The sequence below is a fragment of the Schistocerca nitens genome, chromosome 1 (genome assembly GCF_023898315.1).
Source record: "Schistocerca nitens isolate TAMUIC-IGC-003100 chromosome 1, iqSchNite1.1, whole genome shotgun sequence".
NCBI classification, from domain to species: domain Eukaryota; kingdom Metazoa; phylum Arthropoda; class Insecta; order Orthoptera; family Acrididae; genus Schistocerca; species Schistocerca nitens.
In genome coordinates this window covers 1,145,228,463-1,145,244,471 of record NC_064614.1, presented here as the reverse complement: position 1 = coordinate 1,145,244,471, position 16,009 = coordinate 1,145,228,463, and the positions used below count along the sequence as shown (strand labels likewise).

The 16,009-nt window shown below is 42.2% G+C and overlaps 1 protein-coding gene across 1 annotated transcript in view; it reads left to right on the top strand.

Moving 5' to 3' along the window:
- LOC126232688 (ankyrin repeat domain-containing protein 17-like) overlaps positions 1-16,009 on the top strand; it is a 115,632-nt gene that overhangs the window by 45,163 nt on the left and 54,460 nt on the right. The window lies entirely within an intron of this gene.

Here is a 16,009-nt window from a genome sequence, read left to right as displayed (position 1 = left end):
GCTCTGCTTCAGACGTATATTCTCAGAAATTTGTTCTTCAAGTGAATGAGAATTTTTGAGACTAGTAGGCATCTTTTGGCCTGGAACGCTCTCTTTTCGGTACTAGTTGGTTTTTATGTCTTCCATTTTTCGTCCATCTTGTGTCACTTTTTTTTTTTTCAAGTTATCGGAATTCCTTCACTCCGTCTAGTTTGTGTTCTCCAGTTTTGGTGTTAAGTTTATCTCAATCTCATTTCTGTTACTCCTCATCACTTTCGCCTTTCTTCGGTTTACTCTCAGTTCGTAGTTTGCGCACATTAGAGTGTTCATTCAGTTGACATGTTCTGCAGTTCTTTCTCACTTTCACAGAGGATAGTATTTTATAAACGAATCTTATCATTCATGTCCTTTTACTCTGAATTTTAGCACCACTCCTCAATATTTCTTTTATTTCCCTCATGTCTCATTACTAGTTCGATGCACAGATCGAACAGTAGGGGCGAAAGACTGCATCCCTAATCAGAGTTCTTCGTTCTTGGCCTGTCTTATTTTCCTCTCTTGGTTCTTGTACATATTACACGTATATTACCCGTATTTCCCTATGAGCTACGCTTATTGTACTTTGTGTGTCGTAAATCTTAGACCTTTTTATATCGTCGAGCGCTTTTTCTAGGTCGACACATCTTATGAATATGTCTTGATTTTGCTGAAGTTTTGCTTCCGTTGTCAAGTGCAACCACAGAACTGTCTCACTGATGTCATCGCCTTTCCTAAAGACAAACTGACCCCTATCTAACACACTAAACGCTCTTTTCTGTTTTCCTATGTATTATTCTCGTCAGTAGCTGAAATGCATGAATTGTTAAACTGACTTTATGACATTTCTCGCACTTACCTGCCCTTGCTGCCTTCGGAAATATGTGGACGATGTTTTTCCGAAAGTCTGCAAACGAATAATCGTTTGATTGCCACTTCGCAAATGATTTTAGAAATTCCGAACGAATGCCATCTACGTTTTTGCAAGTCTTCCGAAGCTCTCTTAAACACTAATACTGGATCCCATATGCCTACCGTATCGGTTCATATTTCTCCATCTGTCACTTCACCATACACTATATCTGCGTAAAAAGGAAGTAGTGAACAGATGCCGTTTCTTCCTGCTTCCAAGGATTGTAACATAGCCGGTAAACTAGCTGCATTCGTGTTTATCGAGCAGTTTACAAGAAACCTACAGTACGCTGCTATGGGTTTTTGCAGCTCGTCCTCTTGCGTTTCTTCATGAGTACTTGCGCATAACGTCGATGCACGGCTAGCCAACCTCGAGGAAGAATTTTTGTACGGGTAGAGCAGTGGTTCCCAACCTGGAGGTAAAATTAAATCTCTGTGATGGATAGAAACAAAAGGATTTCGATTATGGTTCAGTCACAAAACTTAAGAACAGCAAACCCCTGGTTACTCTGTTAAAATTAAAAAGGACATTTTCGTAAATTTATCGTTGTGAGTACTTATGGACGAAAACATCCGTTAGTGGTAAAATAGCGATGCCTGTGAATCGGGATTCGGGCATTTAAGTGATGGAAATACGGGGGAACAAAGTCTGTTCGGCAGAGTAAGACTAGACGATTGAGGAACACGTTATCATGGCACGGCGAGCCACTATAATAATAAGATATTCGCGTGACTAAATGGTCAACTGCAAGTCTTTCAATTGGATGCCACTTCGGCAGCTTACTTTTCCCTAACAAACCCCAGTAATCCTACGAGGGAAAGAGGACCTACAGTTTAACACGGAATCCGAAACGTGTGCCGTTCATGGAAAAGCTTCAGATTGTAGAGAGGTGAAGGCTAGTTAAAGGCAGACAGACATATACCGTGGTCGAACCATGAGTCTATCGCGCGACCTTTTGCTTCACAGGTACGCGCTTTACCTTCTGACGAAAAGGTCTGATCACCGAGGCACTGGAATGGGCAGATTTGTTATTAGGTTATGTAGGACTAAATTCGTTTGACTGTGCACATGTATTGACTCTCCGGAAATTGAGGACAGCCACGGGATAAGGTGAATGACAACCATATACAGAAAAATATTGGTCTGAGGCGCCTTGCCACGGTTCGCACGGCTCCCCCCGTCGGAGGTTCAGTCCTCCCTCGGGCATGGGTGTGTGTATGTTGTCCTTAGTCTCAATTAGTTTAAGTTAGTGTGTAAGCCTAGGGACCAATGACCTGAGCAGTTTGCTCCCATAGGAACTTACCACAAATTTCCAAATGATCCCATTGGCAAGCACAATTTCAGTGACGTCCCTAACATGAGCGTTGTCGGTAGACGTCAAAGGGTGTCCTGAATAAAGGTCATCTTTAATTTCCATCTGGCCGTTTTTAAAAACAACGTGAACCATTCGCATCATTTGGTGAGTCTCTGTAAAGGTTTTCTTCAGATTCACGCAAAATTTAATGAAGACGCGTTGCTCCTCAACTCTGTCATCTTCAGTTCACAAACTGAACAATAACAAACAGACATACAACAGTGAAACATCCAGAAGTTACACATTAAACACAACGTGTGCAGGGATGCCAACCGCATTTCGCTCCAACACACCGCTGGCGCGAAGTTACGAATGTTCCGGAATTTTTTGAACTGACATCGTATTTTAAGAGTGATTTTGTAAATAAGTTGTTACTTTACAGCAAATAACGCGAAAGTAATGTTGCGGGCTTTCGAACTGACATGTACCGCGTTTTGTAAATACACAAAGTAGCAGTTCCCGATTAAAACATGTTTATTTTGTTTTATCAGTATTTTTAGTGTGTGTGCATTCTCGTGTCCGCATTAACCTGGATAACCGGGAGTCTGCTGTATTTTTAAAATAATCTATTATTGCTGCACTGCTTGACAAATAAAAGTAAAGGACCCGAAAGTGACAGAGGAAAGGAAATGAAACTTCACGGGTTGAGAGCGTGTGTGATCTTATTTCAATGATTACAATATGGACTCAAATTTACAAATAATTTCGCAGTATCAAACCATTTTTGAGGAAGATGTTACACCCCCTCTGACTTAGATGCAGACACTGATTCGGTTAGGGAGGGTGTCGTAAGGCCGTTGGTTGCATCCTCTCTTGAGGCAACTGTTGTAACTTGCCTTTGATATCCTGGGTAATTACAGTGTTGCGGAGATGACATGCGAGATGATGCGACGCGCGTTCTATCGGGGACGGATAGGAGGGTTTTGTTGGCCACGGTAAAAGAGCCCACTGTTTACAGACTATCCAAACCGTTTAAATATTGGTAACTCATTCGTCGATGGGACGCTCTTTCGCTATATGATATATATAGACTTTACGTAACCACAAGCTTCCTATTCATCAAAGCAGTGCTTAACATCTTCTAGCTTCCCCTGAATGCCAAGTGGTCTGAAATCCCAGAAATAATAACTAATGTGCCCCTTGGGTCTATCACAAAGAAAACGCACAACGGAAATCTAACTACCGGAGATCAGATCGACCTATCAGGGACTGAACTTTACTAAATGCTTCCCAGTGACTCGTCTTGCAGGGTACACGAGATTAGCGGTCAGAGGTGCAGGAAGAGCGTGCTGGTATGCGCATTGGGGAAAATCTGAACGTATGAAACTGATGCTTAAAGGATATTTATTCATAAAAATAGAGTGTACTCCTGAATTTGATTAAACATGGAACACTTATAAAGTCAGAACACTACGGTTATGGAAGGGTAAACTGTATTATCATCATAATTGATCATGCTGGAACATGGACGCCCATGAGCTCACAAGCAGTCTCAAGCATCAACAGAACAACAAAAGATAGTATTTACCACTTTCTAGCAAACGCTGAGTCGCTTAAACTGGGTTGTGACTCACAACCGAAAGAAATACGAAACTCAATCGTGTTACAATGCGTAGAGTGAATCCTGACTGGAGTCCCATCTGAAGCCACTTACCATGGTTTTGACAGATGACCTTAAAACCACGGGAAGTTCGTAACTCGAAAGAACTGTAATGGCCTGAGTTGGGACCCCTACTGTGTCGGGATGTAGGAGCCTGGAGGAGCAGGACAATCGGCGGGCTGGGCGCTAATAATACAACATTAGCAGAACAAGAATTTCCTACAGTAAAGTTGAAAATCGTGTATTGTTCTGTGTGAGAGCCCGGGCCGGCGGCAGTGCAACGCACGGCCTCGGAACTTGCTGATGCTGTCTCAGCAATCTCTGCGGACGTCACTGTATGGATGCTGTCTCAGTAATCTCTGGCGGACGTCACCGTATGGCGTCTTGCTCGCGTAACCGTGGTGTCGCGCAGTGGCAGACTACGTTTGCGATCGGCGTAGTCCGTATAATAGGCATTGCTACCCAGGATAGATACTGTGTTTTTAGCAGAATACTCTCATAGACATCGAAAGTACGTGTTTCGGTAATCTCTCAGCAGCTCTCCACAGTGTGGAGACGAGCAGCAGCAAAGCTCTTCCACCGAAGAAGGCCTAGAATGTAGATGAGTGCTTACAGGTACTAGTCGGGGGCAGCAGCGGTTAGCACATCTCCTGAATACTGCAATATGTAGACAGTGCGCCAAACGCCATCACTTCAGCTCACTAAGCCGGAGGTAGAAGTCTCCAAGTCTTCTCATTAGTGGTTGCGAGGTCGACAGCTCAAGGGACTGAGTAAGCACGATAGATAGCAGTCTCGAAGTCAGATGTCACCTTGCGAACGGTAAAATGGAAATGAGCGGACGGCATTGTGGGCCGGGAGTCCCCCATTCGGGGAAGTTCGCCCGCCGACGGCAAGTACTATGCATTTAACGCCACACTGTGCGACTTGCGCGTCGGAGATGAGGATGAAATGATAGTGAGGACAATAATTTTTTTTAGAAGAAACAGACACCTTTATTATTCACAAAATAATCGTAGTACGTACTTACACATTATCACATTATAACTGTCCTGGAAGGAACCTCGCTGCCGTCCTACCATGCAGCATGAAATAACAAAGTCAAAGTGGGGCCACCTCCGGCACCCTAAAGAAAAGTATTTATAGATATGAAAACAAAATTAGAAGTACATTCCATTGCTAACTGTGCAAGCGTTAGTTTTCCCTAGGTCGCATACTCGCATAGTTGTCCTTAGCTGATCACTTTACTTGGTCGGTTTCACAACGCCAGCACCACCGCTCATCTTTGCGCACCCGGCACACCCCAAGTATATGGCGGGTCCGCAAAAACCTTTACTAGGAAATTGGCGTACCAGTCCTTGTACTTTTGTAGCCGTAACAGTTTTGTGTGTCCATCTTGCACAAGTATTGCCAGTAATCCAGTACGTTCAGACGTGATATAGACGTAATGTACCGTCACACCTGTGATCCACGCTACTGCGTTCGTCTCATGACGCGGAAAACACGTTTCCTCTGGAAAAAATACTATGTCAGAAGAGACTGCTGTATAGATAGTGCGTCGCATGAACGCTACTATCTTCCTTGCGAGAGTCCAGACAGCCAATGCCTCGCCGCAGACCAGCCGATGGTCGTCCGTATCCAGCACGCCGCATTGCTGACACATGGGTGAATCCGCCAAATGTATTGCGTACTTTTTATTACACTATACCTTCTGTATACTGCGCTAATTCTGTAGTCAGTTCTCTCACCGTTCTCTCGTTATTAAACACATTATTTTCCATGTTTGTCAACTGCGTATTATGCCATTCTGCTGTAGTGGTATCCTCTATTTCTCGCATTTGTTCTAGTATATTATGTAGGTACCGACCGCTGTGGCCGAGCGGTTCTAGGCGCTTCAGTCCGGAACCGCGCTGCTTCTACGGTCGCAGGTTCGAATCCTGCCTCGGGCATGGATGTGTGTGATGTCCTTGTGTTAGTTAGGTTTAGGTAATTCTATGTCTAGGGTCCTGATGACCTCATAAGTCCCATAGTGCCTGGAGCTATTTGAATATTATGTAAGTTTTGTATATCTTTATTGTCTTACAGGCGGAATACTGTAACTTCCCTTCTGCATCAAACTATCCTCTTTTCTTCCTGATAAACATCGGTGGCGCTGTTTCTGTCAATTGGTTTAGTTGTGCTCTCAGTTTCTCATATGAAAGTCTTAGCTCGTGAAACTTCTTTTACGTTTCCTCCAACACATTCTCTTTCTGCTCTTCCTCACGTAATTCCGTGAAAACTTCTTGTAACCTAATTACTTGATTTCGTATTTCCCATATGTTGAAGATTAGTCTTAACGTCCATCGATAACTAGAACAATATCTCAGAGCTAAGCAGCTGGTTCTGAACTGTATTTGGTACTCCTTCCTTGACGAAGTGAATTGTTATCATGATAACATTGCTTTATGTCCACAGTGGTAAACCACTTAAGAGAAAGGAATGTTTCCTCAATTCATTCCCTTTTCCGAAAATGCACACGCGTAAAGAAAAACCAATAAATTTTACACTATTCAGTTCAAGCTTCTGAATACTATCGTGTGCGATTCGTCAATAAATACATAGAAACACTTAAAGATAATATATATTGCTGTCCCGGAAGCATGTCGAAAGATAATGGAAGAATCACAGATAGTGGTTAGAAGTAGAACTGTAAAAGTAGCGTCGGCTACCTTAGATTACTGTAGTTTTCCTAGTAGTCTTGGACAGTGAAGGTCGTAAGCGTGTTACATGTGCCTTAGGTGTGTTGGATATCTCTCGGGCGTTATCCCATAACTGTCGCTTTCTTCCCGTATGCGATCAGTATGTTACTAGAATCCCCTAGATACAGGATCGGTGAAATGTCTAAAAACTGAGTGAGGATATATAAAGGCACCCATAACCTACGGAACAGTTTTGTTCTACATCGTTATCCCCCTGTCTATTACTTAAAAATGAAGAGTATTTATAGTAAAACTGAAACTCAGTATTTAATTCACACATATTAGAAAACTGTTGATTTGTAAGGTGAAACAGAGAGACGTTGTAGTCAAAACAAAGAAAACAATACAGATTTATCATATACCGCTAGGAAACGCAATTACCTCAAAAAAAGGTAAAATGATAAAAAAACGCAAAACAAACATATATCAAACATCGCTTCAATATTTCGTCTAATTTACTTAAAACATATTTCTGTTATCTATAAACAACTTTCGCATTATCAGTAATAAAAAAGCTCTTGCCTTTGATCGATGAAAAACGTCCTATTGAGTACAAAATAACAATAATAATTATGTATATTTTTATGTTTGTGCAAGTCAGCTCTACTTTCATAAAAGTAATTGTTTTGGTTACATAAAGTCGCAGAAGTTACGGGATCAAATAATTTTTATTGCTTATAAAATGCAATTTATGTTCTGTAAGGCTGTAAAATACACAATTGACTAACACTGAACGATGCGCAGGTCTAATTATGGGCAAAGCAAACAACCGGACAAACGAAAAAACAGAGAAGTCATCGGTTATCAGTTTCTTTCTTATGCATTCGTTTATGCTTCTTTCTCTACCAATTTTTCTCTGTCTCTAGCAATACTGCTCGTACTATTTCCTATGTCTTCGCATATTTTTGGGTGACTCTGACCTTGTCATTCATTAAGCGAAACTGTAAGTTTACTGCACCGAAATAATGCCTCAACTATGTCAATGACTGATAGATTTTACCTGGCCTTATTACATCAAAAACGAAGTATTGTCAATATTTACGATTAATATTACAACAATTTGCCGCCCATTCCCCGAGTCACCTCCGATCTATACGTCATGCTGCAAGGTATCTTCTCGCGTGCGCTTCTCACAACTGACCTGCTGTGAGCACCATACGTAGCAACGTCCATAGGGTGGACAAGAATGTGGAAACAAGACAAACAACATATTACCACGCATAATACGTATCACGATCGCTCTACACAGCTTTCGTCCCCGTTGTGATTTAGCGGATGATGTTTCTCCACTGTCCCTGTATGCGGGTTAAATCTTGATGTGGTGCCTCTTGAAACTTTGGTTACCTTGGTTACGGGAGCAACCACCATACAAGCACCAACAAAATACGCCCACATTCAAATTCACATGACCACCGACAGAAAGTACTCACTATTACACAGAACACTGGCCTGACCACCACTGACACTATGTATTGTGGACATTGTACAGGTGCCGTTTGTGGCCAGATACAACAGCAAAATTTGTAGGCTTGGCTAGCATCCGCATTAATGTCCAAACAACCGTTTCTCCCGGTGTTTCCATATTTTTGTCCAACCCCTATATACGCTGCTTAGGCTCTCTCCAGCCATGGGAACTATGACATGCTGTGTCACACAAGGAATGCACAAGGCAGAACAGCTACTTTCACCAAAAACTGTGAAACTTGACCAGAAAAAGATTAATGAAAAGTTATGTTTAGAGGTCAACCGGCGCGAAACGTGGAAAATGGATTGAAGAGAAATCACACGATTAGACGGCTTTGCAACGTGGTGTTACAGGAGACTGCTGAACAACAGATGGAGTGATCGAGCGACGAATGAAGACGTCCTAGCAACAGTTCCCCGTTCAATAAATTTCTTTTCTTCCCAGTTTAATTCAGTATCTCTCTCTTACTTTCCCGATCTACCCATCTTATCGTATGCGTTCTTCTGTAGCATTTTAATCCTCATTACTTCGGCCATCCGCCAGTTATCTAGCTCCCCGAATACCAAAACTTGTTGACTTCAGTCCGGAACCACGCGGCTGCTAAGGTCGTAGGTTCGAATCCTGCCTCGGGCATAGTTGTGTGTGATGTCCTTAGGTTAGTTAGGTTTAAGTAGTTCTAAGTCTAGGGGACTGATGACCTCAGATGTTAAGTCGCATAGTGCTTAGAGCCATTTGAACCATTTTGTTGACTTCTTTTAGCCTTTCATTTCCCGATCTTACTCACTCACTCCTCAGTGTCGCGTGATTTAATTCGTCTAGATCCCATTACCATTGTATCTCTTTTGATGATATTAATCATTTACTCTCTTTTCAAAAGAGCGTCCATTCAGTCCAATTGATTTTTCACGTCCTTTGCCGTCTCTGACTGAACAGCGGTGTCATCCGTCTCACAATCGTGCATGCCATTCCGTTACAGTTTATTTCTTCAAAACTTGGCGAGAGTAGAATGGAATGATGTCAGTTTTTTTTTTTTTTTTTTTTTTTTTTTTTTTTTTTTTTTTAAGTTGATCGGTGCCTCATGCATCCATAGTGTGACGACGCCACACATGCAAAACTGACATTAGAAGAAGGCCGAGCACGTGAGCTACGAGTGCGGTTTTTCCTTGTGCTGCGGTGTTGTGCCAGCTGCTGCCATCTCGTATCGGCTTACAGAAGCTACTTGACGCATGCAGCTGATACGGCGGGGGGTGATGCAGAAAAAAGGCTAACAACTTCTGTGATGGGCGGAGACTGCATCGTTGTAAGAGTGACAGTAGGGCGTAACTTGTTAAGACCAACGGAACTGACGAAGGAAACATACTCGTTTGCGTTTTAGCATGACTACACAACATATAAATAACTACGCGAACTTCAGCTATTCTCTTCTTTCGTAACGTCGTAGCGCTGAATTATTTCCACAATCAACACTCACTGCAGATGATTTCGTATTAGGAAGGCAAGGTTTGATTCAACTGTTGAACGAGCCAAGCTGCAGACTACAGGCTCTGTAATATTTCTCTTCTAATTAAATTCTTAATAAGTCAACTAATAGGGTGATTACAAACAGTGACGTGATATTTATTTATCTTCTCATCATTTGCACTAACAAGAAATGTCGATCACGTTCTCAGTTGGTGACAGTGTTACATTCGTGAATAGTGAGTAGTTGGCAGCCCTGCAATGCTGAAGTTCGTAAAATAGAACTGCGTAAAATCAGATAGCGGTGTATAAACTCCAGTGAAAGAACAACTTGTAGTGTGTGTTGGTTACTCGTATTTGCGGACTGCAAATGTGACAGATGACGCTGCGCTAATAAACAACGACAGTGCCATCAGAAATTCCGGGAGAGTCGCTCGGTAAGTACGTGGTGACACATTATTAAATATTTATTCAGGCTACTCGATTAGATACTAACGTTTGAATATTCGGTGCGTAGTCAGTTGCTTTCACTCTCACGTTGAGCATTACATTAACGCGGTGTCTGCGGAACAAGTACAGTTGAGTCGTATAGGCCTACCTGGCCTCGAAATGGTTTTCTCCGAGTAAAAATAGTGACATAAGTAGATTATCACTATTCCGGCGCACTGAAAAGTTGATAATGTGTTCTGAATCGGCATTAACATGGTTAAAGTCACTGTTTCTTAAATCTCTCTGGCCCTCGCTCTCGATACTTGAAACTCATTGTGACAAATCCGTGGTGTAATCCGCCTGTGAAATTTAATACGGCACGTTAAAGATATTGTGTCTGTCAATACTCCTGATTCTGGCATTCTCTTGTATTATCCTTTCTATTTAAATGAGTGTAGACTTTTGTTTGCCTTATTGAGATCTCCAAATTCTATTGTGATATTAGCAGAATGGGTCCCTCTATACATAGTGTCGATAGAACGAAAATACAAAGAAACGAATATGCTTGAAGAGCGACGAGGAGCATCCCAACGCAATTGTAAGACCAAAAGAAACAACGACTTAATAGGAAACTGAAAGAAGAAGTGTTTTTGCCAGAATAAGTCGCAACTTTGTGCATACAATCTAAATAGCTATAAAAATAAAGATAATTTCAGCGAAACAAATTAGTTTCAGGTGAACAGAAAGCTAGGTACAGTTTCAATGAAAGCACAGCGTTTAGAGCCTTATAAGTCCTATGCTTGCTGGTATGAAGATAGACAGCGTATCATACGGCATGTTTTAATGAGGATCTAAGTTTCAAAAGCGACAAATATTTATTCCAAGAGAATGTGAAATATTTGAAGCAAAATTCACAGAGCCTCCCTCCCTAAAACGTCATTTTTGAGCACCTTGTCACCTCACACAGCGTCAGAAGTCTGTGCGCAGTATATTTATTATATCTTGCCTTTGCAGTCCCTCCGAGAGATATGTGAGATGCCGCAGTATGTTCCTCGATTCGCCACATAACATTGAGGATGCCAAATTGGTGTCAATAGTTTTTTTAATGCTAAGAGAAATGAAGAAAATATACCGAGTTAAGAAGACAAAAGTACATTGAGGCTAACGTTCTCGAATATCTTAAGCATAAAGAATGGCTTCCAGAGTTTAACACATTTTAATTTTTGTCGATGTGGACCCAAGGCATACGGAAGTGAATCAGTGGCTTTCAGGTGTGGATAGCTTTGAGATTATCCGCGGAAACCTCGACATATAACCTGATCAAACCAAATGACTAACTGGTGATGTGCGTTTATTCATTCGTTCACCAATGGTATTCCTTAAATCCTATCACGAAGAAAAGCCTTCAGGGATGTCAGACGAGACAAATTATAGAGTAACAGGCAGAAGCAGGCTCTGCAGACAACTTCTGTAAAGTAACCAAACAACAAATTATGAATACTACTAATCTATTCACATTAAAAATTAAGGAAATTTTATAGCATGTTTCACAATTCCTATTACTGACTTCTACCCGGTTGTAGAGGGGGGACAGTCAATAAAGTTTTGGTAAGGAGTTCATGCCTGGAAACGTACCGTTTGGCTGTAAAATAAATTTGAAGACATGGTCACTTTCAAACCTTTCGGTTCAGGGTATGACACAGTGGTGCCAAAAAGGTGCGGACGTACCTGTTTCCTGGAACCGTTGTTGTGAGGTCGGACCGAAACGGTAAAATTACACCAGCAACTGATGATGGTGCTATCTTCTCAGTGCACACGTAAGGTGAAGCGGGAGATATGAAAGTGACCAGATCTTCAAAGTTCCTTTATATACAGATTGTACATTTTTGCATATGGGTTCCTTACCAAAGCTTTATCTATTAAGCCCCCACTGCAAACGCTAGGAGTCTGTAATAGGACTTGTGAAACAGTAACAGCAGTCTGCATTACAACTGTGTTTTTCTGTCGGTTTTAAAAAGATTCAGATGATTATTGCAAAACACTTAAAGTTGTTTAAATTTTTTCATTTGAGACAACTGGCCGACGCTCTGTTTAATTGTTAAAAACCATTCAGCAACATAGATCGCATAAAATATTTCTTTATCTAAGACAACCGGTTTCAAAAGACAATGCTGTCATCTACAGGCCTTAAAACTTTTTTATTGTGAAACGTGTTAATTTTAGGTGGACCTCACGCACAACATGTCAGTTGGATAAAATAATCACATTATTAAAGGTTTGTCAACGCTAAAATATTTAAAAAGATAAGTCATCTTGCGCAACAGGCTGTGTCCTTGTACATATTGCGCACAGTTGCTTGTTGCGTCATACAAACACGGTACACAATAGCACAGCTGTTTACATATGTTGGACACATTCTAGACAGTACAAATGGTTCAAATGGCTCTGAGCACTATGGGTCATCAGTCCCCTAGAACTTAGAACTACTTAAACCTAACTAACCTAAGGACAGCACACAACACCCAGTCATCACGAGGCAGAGAAAATCCCTGGCCCCGCCGGGAATCGAACCCGGGAACCCGGGCGTGGGAAGCGAGAACGCTACCGCACGACCACGAGCTGCAGACTCTAGACAGTGCACTGTTTTCAATATGTCCAGCATATGAAAACAGTTGTGCTATTGTGTACCGTGTTTGTATGATGCAACAAACAACTGTGAGCGGTATGTATATGGATACAGCCTGTTGCACAAGATGCTTTCTTTTTAAAGAGTTTAGCGATGACAAACCTTTTATGGTGTGCTATATTGATCCACTTGACATCTTGTGCGTGAGGTCAGCGAAAAATGAACATGTTTTACAAAAAAGGATTTCAAGACCTGAAGATGACACCATAGTCTATGGAAACCGGTTCTCTTATATAGCGAAACATTTTCTGCGATCTTGGCCGTTGAATGGTTTTTAACGCTTAAAGTTGTATATGGCGTATAAATAAATTGCAGTCTAGAGAAATCTGTGTATAGTAAGCGTCAGTGTGATCAAAGCACGAATGAAAATTATGTAGTAGCTCACAGGCATTAATACAAGGAATGAACACAGCTTTCTTTGGTGAGACTGTAGAATAACCACAACGGGACTCCATTTCCTCTGTCTTTATTTTGTATATTTTTAGTGGTTAACATGGTGTTGATAAATTACAAGACACTGAGCATCGTATTGATTTTGACAAGAATGGGCCAGAAATAAAAAGCAGAAAACGGTAGTCCTGAGCTCCAATGGTGCAGATGTGGAAGCGTACATGACACTCTGTCACATGATTATGCTGGCACGAAAAAAGAAACGTCTACCTCTAAAGTCATACCATGCAAACTGCCCTGAATTAGATTGAAGAGGGTAGTTCCCATTGGAACAATATTAGGTTTTCTTCGTGTACTATTCGAGTATGGAGTGAGGGAAGAGTGGCTGTTTAAATATCTCTGTGTTCTGTAGTTAAACTTGTCTTTTTTGTTTCTTACATAGGATGCTGTAGTATATTCGTAGATTCTTGACATAATACTGGCTCTTGAAACTATGTAAATTGTAGGTCTTCGAGGGACTGCAGCCTTAGCTTTTCTAACGTTTCTGTGACATTGTCCCATGTGTCAAACCTGTGACCATTCGCGCTGCTCTCCGCTGTATAAGTTCAACATTCATTTTAGTCCTGTCTGATCTGGATCCCACACACTTGAGCAGTATTCCACGATGGGACACACAAGTTTTTTGTAAGACAACTCCTTTGCAGAGGCACTTATTTTACCTGCAATTGCCTGTGTGATCATTGCATTTCATATCCCCATAAATTATTAGATCCAGCTGTTTGTATTAGTTGACTGATTCCAGCTGCAACTTATGCCATTGTGATCACAGGATACTACGTTTTTGCGCTCACTGAAAAGCACAACTTTACGTTTTTGAACAATTAAAACAAGTTACCAGTCTTTGCATCTCACTGAAATTTTATAAAAGTATGAAAATATTTGTGAAATATTGTGACTACAAATTTTTTATAGATAACTGTATCATTTGTCCGAAGTCTGAGGTTTCTATTAGTATTGCCCGAAAGGTCATTAATATTCAACATGAAGAGCAAGCGTCCTTACAAATGTTACTACGGTACACCTGAATTTAATTCTACACCTGTCAATGATCTTCCGTCCAAAATAACATGCTGCATGCTCCCTATGGAGAAGTTCCGATGTCAGTTGTAAAGTTCTTTTGCAGCGACTACTGTCACGGAGGTAGCAAGGTGGTTGCCGGATGTTGTCACCAAGCAGAGGGGCCAGCATGAAGGCAGAACCACGATGGCGTGAGTAGCCTCATTACTTCGTGCCCACGTCGTGGTTCCGCTGTGACGTGTGTGGTGGAAAAAGGTGTTTTAGCAAAACGGGGACGGGTCAGTTCCGTGCAAATATTGTCATTTGCAGTCAGAGGTGTAGTCTGAAGGGGAACAGCACCGAGGTGGGAACTACGACGGTCTTGATCCATGAGTCTAAAGGTCTAACAATCTCCATGGTACTACAAGTCTTCTCCTCCGGACTTAGCTTCTGCTAACTGCGGCGCTGCTCTATGTGTTGAGACCAATACTGTGGACTTAGCGGCCTTCAAATGGCAGGTCCCTTGCTAGGAACCTCATGAGTGCGAGGTCGCAAGTTCATTCTTTAGTAAGGATCATTTGAAAGTGTTGTGTTAACAGTTATGACAGTAAAGATATTAGCTGTTAATGACTCACCACGTGCATCAGGAGGGCGACAGAAAATGAGTGTCGGGGAGGTGCAGTGGACTTTTTGTGAGGTGTATGTACACTACTGGCCATTAAAATTGCTACACCAAGAAGAAATGCAGATGATAAACGGGTATTCATTGGACAAATATATTATACTAAAACCGACATGTAATAACATTTTCACGCAATTTGGGTGCATAGATCCTGAGAAATCAGTATCCAGAACAACCACCTTTGGCCGTAATAACGGCCTTGATACGCCTGGGCATTGAGTCAAACAGAGCGTGTACAGGTACAGCTGCCCAAGCAGCTTCAACACGACACCACAGTTTATCAAGACTAGTGACTGGCATATTGTGATGAGCCAGTTGCTTGGCCACCATTGACCAGACGTTTACAATTGGTGAGAGATCTGGAGAATGTGCTGGCCAGGGCAGCAGTCGGCCATTTTCTGTATCCAGAAAGGCCCGTACAGGACCTGCAACACGCAGTCGTGCATTATCTTGCTGAAATGTAGGGTTTCGCAGGGATCGAATGAAGGGTAGAGCCACGGATCGTAACACATCTGAAATGTACCGTCCACTGTTCAAAGTGCCGTCAATGCGAACAAGAGGTGACAGAGACGTGTGACCAATGGTACCCCATACCATCACGACGGGTGATACACCAGTATGGCGATGACGAATACACGCTTCCAATGTGCGTTCACCGCGATGCCGCCAAACACGGATGCGACCATCATGGTGCTGTAAACAGAACCTGGATTCATCCGAAAAAATTACGTTTTGCCATTCGTGCACCTAGGTTCGTCGTTGAGTACACCACCGCAGGCTCTCCTGTCTGTGATGTAGCGTCAAGGGTAACCGCAGCCATGGTCTCCGAGCTGATAGTCCATACTGCTGCAAACGTCGTCGAACTGTTCGTACAGATGTTTGTTGTCTTGCAAATATCCCCATCTGTTGACTCCGGGATCGAGACGTGGCTGCACGATCCGTTACAGCCATGCGGATAAGATGCCTGTCATCTCGACTGCTAGTGATACGAGGCCGTTGGGATCCAGCACGGGCGTTCCGTATTACCCTCCTGAACCCACCGATTCCATATTTTGCTAACAGTCATTGGATCTCGACCAATGCGAGCAGCAATGTCGCGATACGATAAACCGCAATCGCCATAGGCTACAATCCGACCTTTATCAAAGTCGGAAACGTGATGGTACGCATTTCTCCTCCTTACACGAAGCATCACTACGTTTCACCAGGCAACGCCGGTCAACTGC